Source organism: Megascapheus bottae, chromosome 3, assembly GCF_031878675.1.
Source record: "Megascapheus bottae isolate mThoBot1 chromosome 3, mThoBot2.hap1, whole genome shotgun sequence".
Lineage (NCBI taxonomy): Eukaryota > Metazoa > Chordata > Mammalia > Rodentia > Geomyidae > Megascapheus > Megascapheus bottae.
In genome coordinates this window covers 89659306-89667148 of record NC_143511.1, presented here as the reverse complement: position 1 = coordinate 89667148, position 7843 = coordinate 89659306, and positions in this window count along the sequence as shown.

Below are 7843 nucleotides of genomic sequence, written 5' to 3'. Positions count from 1 at the left end.
CCTGGGAGCTCAGAGTGAGCTCAGAGTGACCCTGGGGGTCAGAGACAGCCAGGCCTGGGAGAAAGGGAGGGAAGGAGGGAGAAAGGGAGGGAGGGAGCCTGACCTCCACTCCATTCACTGGCTGCGCTGTGTGTCTTGGGGCAAGTCCATCAGCCTCTCTGAGCCTGCAGGGCTACAAGTACATCCTCCCATGGTTCAGGATGAGAGGGAGCAGGGAGAGATGCACGCAGAGGAACCACTCGGGAAGGGGCAAGGGAGAGAGGGAGGGAGGCAGGCAGAGGGCGTCCTTTAAAAAGGGAAAGGAAAAGCCAGCCATGGTGGCTCAAGCCTGGCCTGTCATCCTAGCTACTCAAGAGGCTGAGATCTGAGGATCAAGGTTCAAAGCCAGCCCAGGCACAAAAGGACCTGAGATTCCCATCTCCAATTAACCTCTAGAAAATGGGAAGTGGGGCTTGGCTTGAGCTGAAGAGCTCTGGGACAGCGCCCAAGCCCAGTTCAAGCCCCGTGACCAACTCCCCTCATCCCCCGCCAAAGGGGAAAAAAAAAAGGAAGGGAAGCTGGGGGCTGAGGGCTCACACTTGTAATCGTAGAACTCCAAAGGTTGAGATCTGAGGATCAGAGTTTGAAGCCAGCCTGGGCAGGAAGAATCCCAAGAGACTTATCTCCAGTTAACTACCAGAAAGCTGGAGTGGAGCTATGGTTCAAGCGGTGGAGTGCCAGCCTTGGTGGGAAAGCCACTCTCCATGGAATGGTTGTCAGACCCCATGCTGGGCTCCAGGAGCTCATCTTAGCTCTTTTCTAACATTCTTCAGATCTGGGGTGAATTCCCCGCCCTGCACAAACGAAACAAAATCAACATAGCTGGACTCCAGTAACCCAGTGCTTGGGGCCCCAAGTTCAAATTCTAGCGCTGCTAAAATAAATAAATAAATAAATAAATACAACTGTTGAAATGTAACAAAGAAATTCTCCCCCGAGGAATGGAAGCTTTAAAACGAAACAGTAAGTTGGGCTTAGAACAGGGGCTCAGCTTATGTGAGAGATGGAAATGTTCCAGGCCAGCCGCGCTTTTTTATTTTTTATTATTTATTTACTTATTGGGGGTCACAGGGCTTGAACTCTGTGCCTGGGCGTTGTCCCTAAGCTCTTCAGCTCAAGGCTATGGCCGTAGCCTTGAGCTAAGCCCCACTTCCCGTTTTTTTGGAGGTTAACAAGAGATAAGAGTCAAGAGTCTCAGGTCCTTTTGTGCCCGAGCTGGCTTTGAACCTTCACCCTCAGATCTCAGCCTCCTGAGTAGCTAGGATGACAGGCGGAGCCCCCGAGCCCCCGACTGCAGCCAAGCTTTTAAATGTTAGCGAGACTTCCTCTCAACCACTAAAAAGTGGAACACACCTGCCATCCCAGCGGCAAAGTAAGTCCTCATGAAAAAAGTGAGCACCTATTGAAAATAATACAACAAAGCCAGGCAGGCGGCAGCTGTGGTTCACACCTGTGATACTAGCCACCACCTCAGAGGCTGAGGTCTGAGAATCACAGCAAAATGGAGCTGTGGTTCAAGTGGTTCAAGTCTTGATGGAAAAAATAAAATAAAAGCTAAGGACAGCATCCTAAGTTCAAGTCCCAGCATGCGTGCAGGTATACACACACACACACACACACACACACAGACACACACAGAAACACACAGACACACACACACACAGCCGCTGGGACTCTCCACAGGGGAAAGAAGCAGAGTGGACTTGACCTGCAATGCCATACTCCAGACTTTTTTGCTGTCCAGAAAGGGCACACCCTCGGAGACTGTGGCAAAGGGGAGGGAGTGGGAACTGGGAAGTGACAAGTGACAGGAAGGGGGAGCACAGTTGAATGTCCTCTGCTGGCTGGAGCAGCCTGAGTGAAACTGTCCAGCTGCAGGCCGTCTGCCCACGGGACTGCTTGGAAGTTCTGTGAGCAGTGCAGAGCCCAGGGAGAGCCCCAGACAAGCCCTCCCCCACCCAGAGCTGCCGCCACCCCAGAAGGCTCCTCTGCTAGGGTAGAGGGCTAGCCTTGAGCTAAAGAGCTCAGGGACAGCGCCCAGACCCAGAGTTCAAGTCCTAGCAAAAAAGTAGAGCTGTGGCTCAAGTGGTAGAGCACTAACCTTAAGTATAAATGCTTAAGTGGCTAGGCCCTGAGTTCAAGCCTCAGGACACACACACATGCGCGTGCACACACACACACACACACACACACACACGCCCCATTATCCCAGAGCTGAGCTGGCCCACCCTGGCTGGCAGCCTTGTTTGACCTCTGAGAGGTCATAGGTTGAGGCCTGTGATGTTCGGAAGTGACACGGGGACACACGACCTGACCTCTGCCCGGGTGCCCCACTCTTCCTTTGCTAGGAGAACAATGCAGCACAGAAGGCCAGGCAGCGCCCCTGCCCACCCCAGGAGAATGGCTGAGGCAGCAGCTGCCAGGGGGAAAGGGGCAACCGTCAACCACTCTTCCCCCAGCCCCACCCCCCCAGGTAGAGGGCCCCCGGGGCAGGCAGCAGGCATGGGGTGAGACAGGGCCAGGGCGCTGTGGGCTCTGACCATCCTGTCCTCAGGCAGTGCCCGGGAGGAGCAGCGAGGGCCAGGCTAGGGGGTGGGGACTGGGCCCCCCCTTTCCCTGGGGAGGTTGGCTGCCCCACCCACTTTCTAATGTTTTGTTCTGAGCTGCAGTTAGTCTCAGCAGGACTAGGTTTAAATTTTAATTAGCAGGTTTCTCTTATGCAAACTCTCCTCATTAAACTAAGTGTCCCATTAGAGGAAATGGGGTGGCTGGGGGTGGGGCTGAGGTAACCCCTCCACACACCCCTGACAGAGATGGATGAAGAGGAGTTTTGTTCTTCAGGCCCACACCAGGCCTTGGCTGTCGTAGTGCTGGGGTGGTGAGACCTGTGCCCTTAGCCTTCGGGAGAAAGAGCCGGGCTGCACTGGCCAGACTGTCAGAGGGGTGTTATTTTAGGGGGCTAACACCACAGGTCCACCGCGCTCTAGAGACTCAGGATAGAGGCCCTCTCCTCGCTCCCTCCACTCCGGGACCGGCCCGGTCAGCCCTGAGTCTCCAGACAGAATAGGGAGACCCTCTTGGCATGGATTCACCCACACTCATGGCCCCAGGCCCTGCCCCGCACTTTGGCTCTCACAACGGCCAGGTCCTGAGGTCAGTCCAGACTCTGGAGCCACACTTGGCCTTCTGCCTGGACTGGGTTCACCTGAGAAGTTCTGCTTCTTCCCAGTGATCCCTGACCCCAGGAGAAGCCTGGACAGGGGCAAGCTGGCTGTCAGCTGCCTTCCAGGGCGCCCAGTCACAGCACAGGCGGCGTCTGCAGCCTCAAGGCTGGCGGCATGTGTCCTCCTCTAGCCTTCCTCTTACTTTCTAGAATGTTCTGGAAAGGCTGTTCCTCACGCTGCCCACAGATTCCCACCTCTAATGGAGCTCCTGCCCCAACGTCAACAGGTCTTTCCTATTTTCTGTTTTGTTTTTGGTTTTATTTTAGTCCTGCATGGGGCTTGAACTCAGGCCTGGGCTCTGACCCTGCACTTTTTCACTCGAAGCTGGCACTCGGCCACTTTGAGTCACAACACTACTTGCAGTTTTCTGGTAGGAACTGGAGATAAGAGCCTCCTGGAATTAGTGCCTGGATTGGCTTTGAACCTGGATCCTCGGCTCTTAGCCTTCTGAGTAGCTAGGCGTGAGCCACCACGCCCGCTGGTTCCTTCCGGTGAGCTGAGAGCCCTGGAGTTTCTTAGACTGTGGCCCTGTGGGGTGTGTGGTAAGCTTGGGAGTCAGGCGGAGAGCCAGAAATAGAGACCAGGGCCAAAACCCCACACGGGGGCCCTGTGTCTGAGGCCACCACCCAGGGAGCTGCCTGAGCTCAGGGGAGTCTGGAGGACCTTGGACGCAGGACCTGGCACGGTTATGGATGGATCCTCTCGGGGTGGCTGTGGCTTAGCCTGGCCAGGGCTCTGCTTGCCCTCCCAGCTCTTCCGTGGTGGTCACATTTCTCTAAGTAGAAGGTGGGGGAAGGGTTGTTCTCCAGGGAATCTGATAACCGTGTGGAAGCAGGTGGGGTGGGGACCACGTGGGGACCCTGAGCCCTGTGGAGTGCCAGGCGCACTCACCTTTCTACCTTCTCCCACCCCACCTCTGCCCCTTGGGCTGTGTCTCTCAGATTGTTCCCATCTTTGGTTTCCCCTTGTCTGCCTGCCTGTGGCTCACTCCTCCACAGTGGGTCATCAAAGGACAATCAAGTTCAGAGCCTGCGGTGCCTTCAGGCAGGAGGTGTGCATGTGTCTTCACGTGGCCCGTGGGCCTGCCTGTCCTCTTCCTTGGTCTCCTCACCTTGCCTGCGCCTCCAGGGTCCCTGGGGGCGGAGGAGCTGTCACCTACAGGTTCCAAGGACAAATTTTGGAGGGTTCAAGTGTGGGCTGTGACTGGTGGGGAAGGAATCGGAATGAGAATGGCTGTGGAATAGCCTGGCAGGCTCAGCTGCCAAGTTGGTTTTGTTCTTGTAAAAGATGCTTAGCCTACTCTTGTGGTCTCATCCTGGAGGGTATTGATGGTGGACGTCATAAGGCGACCGCCTGCGTGTGGTGTCGCCTTGAAACGCGCAGCCCTGCTGTCAGCCGGAAGGTGGGGAGTAGCTGCTGCCCTGATAGTAAATTGACTCCTACCTTGGTTTGCTGAGTGCTGTGACTCTGCTGCTGGGGGGCTCAGGGCCCCCCAGAGTGGCTGGGATATGACAGGGTAGTGAGAGGGTATCAGCCAGGTCCCTTCCAGTCCAGGCCTCCTTCAGAAGGGATGTGGCACAGGACAGGGTGCCTGGGGCCTGCCTGAGCTCCTGCCCATGGGCTCCTGGGCCTGCTGGTGACTGTCCTGGCACGAGCCCATGAAGTAGCCTGCCCAGGTGTGGAGGGGGAGGGGGCAAGGGGAGGGAGAGGAGGCCCTGGGTATGGGGTTAGATGTTGGAGTCTGGTGTCTCATTTAAAACCACACTATGGGGGCCAGGAGTTTGGCCTAGTGGTAGAGTGCTTGCTTAGCATGCACGAAGACCCGGGTTCAATTCCTTGGTACCACATATATAGCAAAAAGCCAGAAGTGGTACTATGGCTCAAGTGGTAGAGCTCTGGCTTTGAGAAAATCCAGGGACAGTGCTCAGGCCCTGAGCTCATGCCCAGGACTGGCAAAAAAACAAAACAAAACAAAACACTATGGGGTAGAAGCCCTGGAGGGGTGGCAGAGGAGGGGTGTCCCAGAAAAGATGAGTCAGGAATGAAGGGGGAAGCCCCAGAGGCTCAGAGACCCCCCCCAAACTGTCCCACTGTAACCAGGAGGACACAGCAGCCACCATGAATGGACTGGGTCCCCATCGGGCAGCGTCCCCTCTCTCAGGGACAGTGTCACCTCCCTGGCAGGTCTCACTCGGGGCATTGCAGCCCTTGCTCCTGATACTTTCCCGTCCAGAGGCCCTGGTGCAGCCCTTGAGCCCCTTGGATCTAGACCTCAGCCCAGGCTGCAGGCATTTGTCCCCTCCCCAGGAGGTGAACTGCTGACCTAGGAAACCGACAGCAGGGTGGGCTTGGCTCCGGAGAGGCAGGAGAGGCTCGGCTGGCCCAGGACTGAAGCCAGCCCCTGTGCAGGGGGGCCGTGCGGATCAGCGCCCTGGTCCATCCATCCCCACACCCATCCTCCGGCCTGCACCCCACTCCCCCTGCATCTGGCCACCCATCTGGCCCTTTGTGTGCAGCCCACAGGCAGGTGGGCGTGGCTTGAGGGTCTGGGAGGGTCAGTGCCCCGCCCTGCAGGCTGGCCTGGCCTGCCTCCTGCCCTGGTCCTCACCACCCCTCCCCACCCAGGGGTTTTTAAACAGAGTTGTCTTAAGAGGTTGACAGGCGCCTGCAGTCCAACAGTGGGGGTTGAGAGGCCAGAGGGCCTGCTGACCGTCCTCTCATGCTGAGAAGTCCTTGGCTGTCCCCTGGGCCTGTGCGGGCTCTGCCACATGTCTCCTTGTGTAAGCTGCTATCCCAATTCCTGAGTGTGGTTATGGGGCCTGAGGAGAGGTGGAGAGGTGGAGGCCAGGGAGGGGGAGGCAGGGAGGTCAGGGCAGAGCAGAGCGCAGAGACGAGGAGACTGCTTTGGGGGTCAGCAGGACTTCCGGGCAGCTTCAGGTCCAGCTGCAGTCAGTGTCTCTGCGGCCCCATCCCACCCTAGTTTCAGAAAGTTACACCCAAACGGTATCTTGGGGTTTTGTTTTGTTTTGTTTTTTATTTTTCACAGTAAGTATAATTGAATTGGAAAAAGAATCTGAAGAAAAAAAACGGAAACAAAAACTAAGCGCAGGAACATTTCCAAGTTTGGGTTAAAGTCTGCATATTTGCTTTTTGGGGCTTCTGTCTGGGTTACATCGTGTGCCCGTTAGTAATAAGACAGCTTGCATCCCAGCCAAGGGCTCAGGGGAAGGAATTGGGCTTCTGGGTGGGTCCTGGGTCCTGTGGGGGACTGAGAAGCTCCTGCTGGCCTATCCAGTGCTTTCTGTGGAACTTACTTGTTTTTTGGCCAGCCCTGGCGCTTGAACTCAGGGCCTGGGCACTGTCCCTGAGCTTCTTTTGCTCAAGGCTAGCACTCTACCACTAGAGCCACAGCACCACTTCCAGCTTTTCTTATTTATATGGGACTGAGGAATCGAACCCAGGGCTTCATGAATGCTGAGCAAGCACTCTACCACGAAGCCACATTCCCAAACGGAACTTTTTTTCTTTTTTAATGTCTAACAACTGAGACCAATTTAAAAGCAAACAAACTTGGCTGCCTATAACCCTAAATTCATGGAGAGCTGGACAAACGAGGCTTCAGGTCAGCCTGGGTAGAAGAGTTTGAGAGACCCCATTTCTCAACCATCTATCATCACAGCCACACAAGAGACTGAGAGGAGGAAGACGGAGGTTCCAGGTTAGCCCAGATGGAAAAGCCCAAGAGAGTCCATCTCCGCAGAAGAAGCTGAGCTTGGTGGGACGTGTCCCTCGTCCCAGCTAGAGTGGGAAGACTAAAGTAAGGACGCCTTGGACTAGCACTAAGTGCCAGGCAGGAGAGGAGACCTTATCTCAAAAAAAAAAAACCAAAGATTCGTGCAGCCGGGCACAGTGGGTCACGCCTGTAACCCTAGCTGCTCAGGAGGCTGAGATCTGAGGATCTCGGTTCAAAGCCAGCCGGGGCACTAAATACCATGAGACTCTTATCTCCAACTCATCACCAGAAGTGGCGTAAGTGGCGTTATAGCTCAAGGGGTAGGACTGTAGCCTTGAATGGAAGAGCTCAGGGACAGAGCCCAGGCCCCGAGTTCAAGTCCCACAACCAGCAAAACAAAACAAAACAAAAAAGGGGTAGAGGCACAGCTCAGTGGTCCAGTGCCTGCCTAGTATGAGGCCCTGGGATCAAACCCTAATACAAGCCCATTACCACCGCCAGAAATGAAGAAAAAGAAATCCAACATTGAGTTTCAGTGTTTAAGGGAATGTAATTGATCTGTAAGGTTTTCAGAGCTTGTCTTATAAGGTAAGCATAAACGCTTAGGCAACAAGGAGAGATTATTTTTGTTGGTGGTGACTTCATTTTTTCTTTTTTGGGACAGGGTCGCTCTTGTAGCCCCAGCTGGCCTCACACTTATGTCTCCCTGCCAACTATGACCCAGCAGAGAGAGTTGTAACTGAATATTTAAAGCAACTGTGCTGAATCATCTTTTATGTGAAAATACAAAAAGAGTACTGGTGTTTACCATGTCCAATTCTCTTTGCTTAGTTTGGAGCTCGGAGCA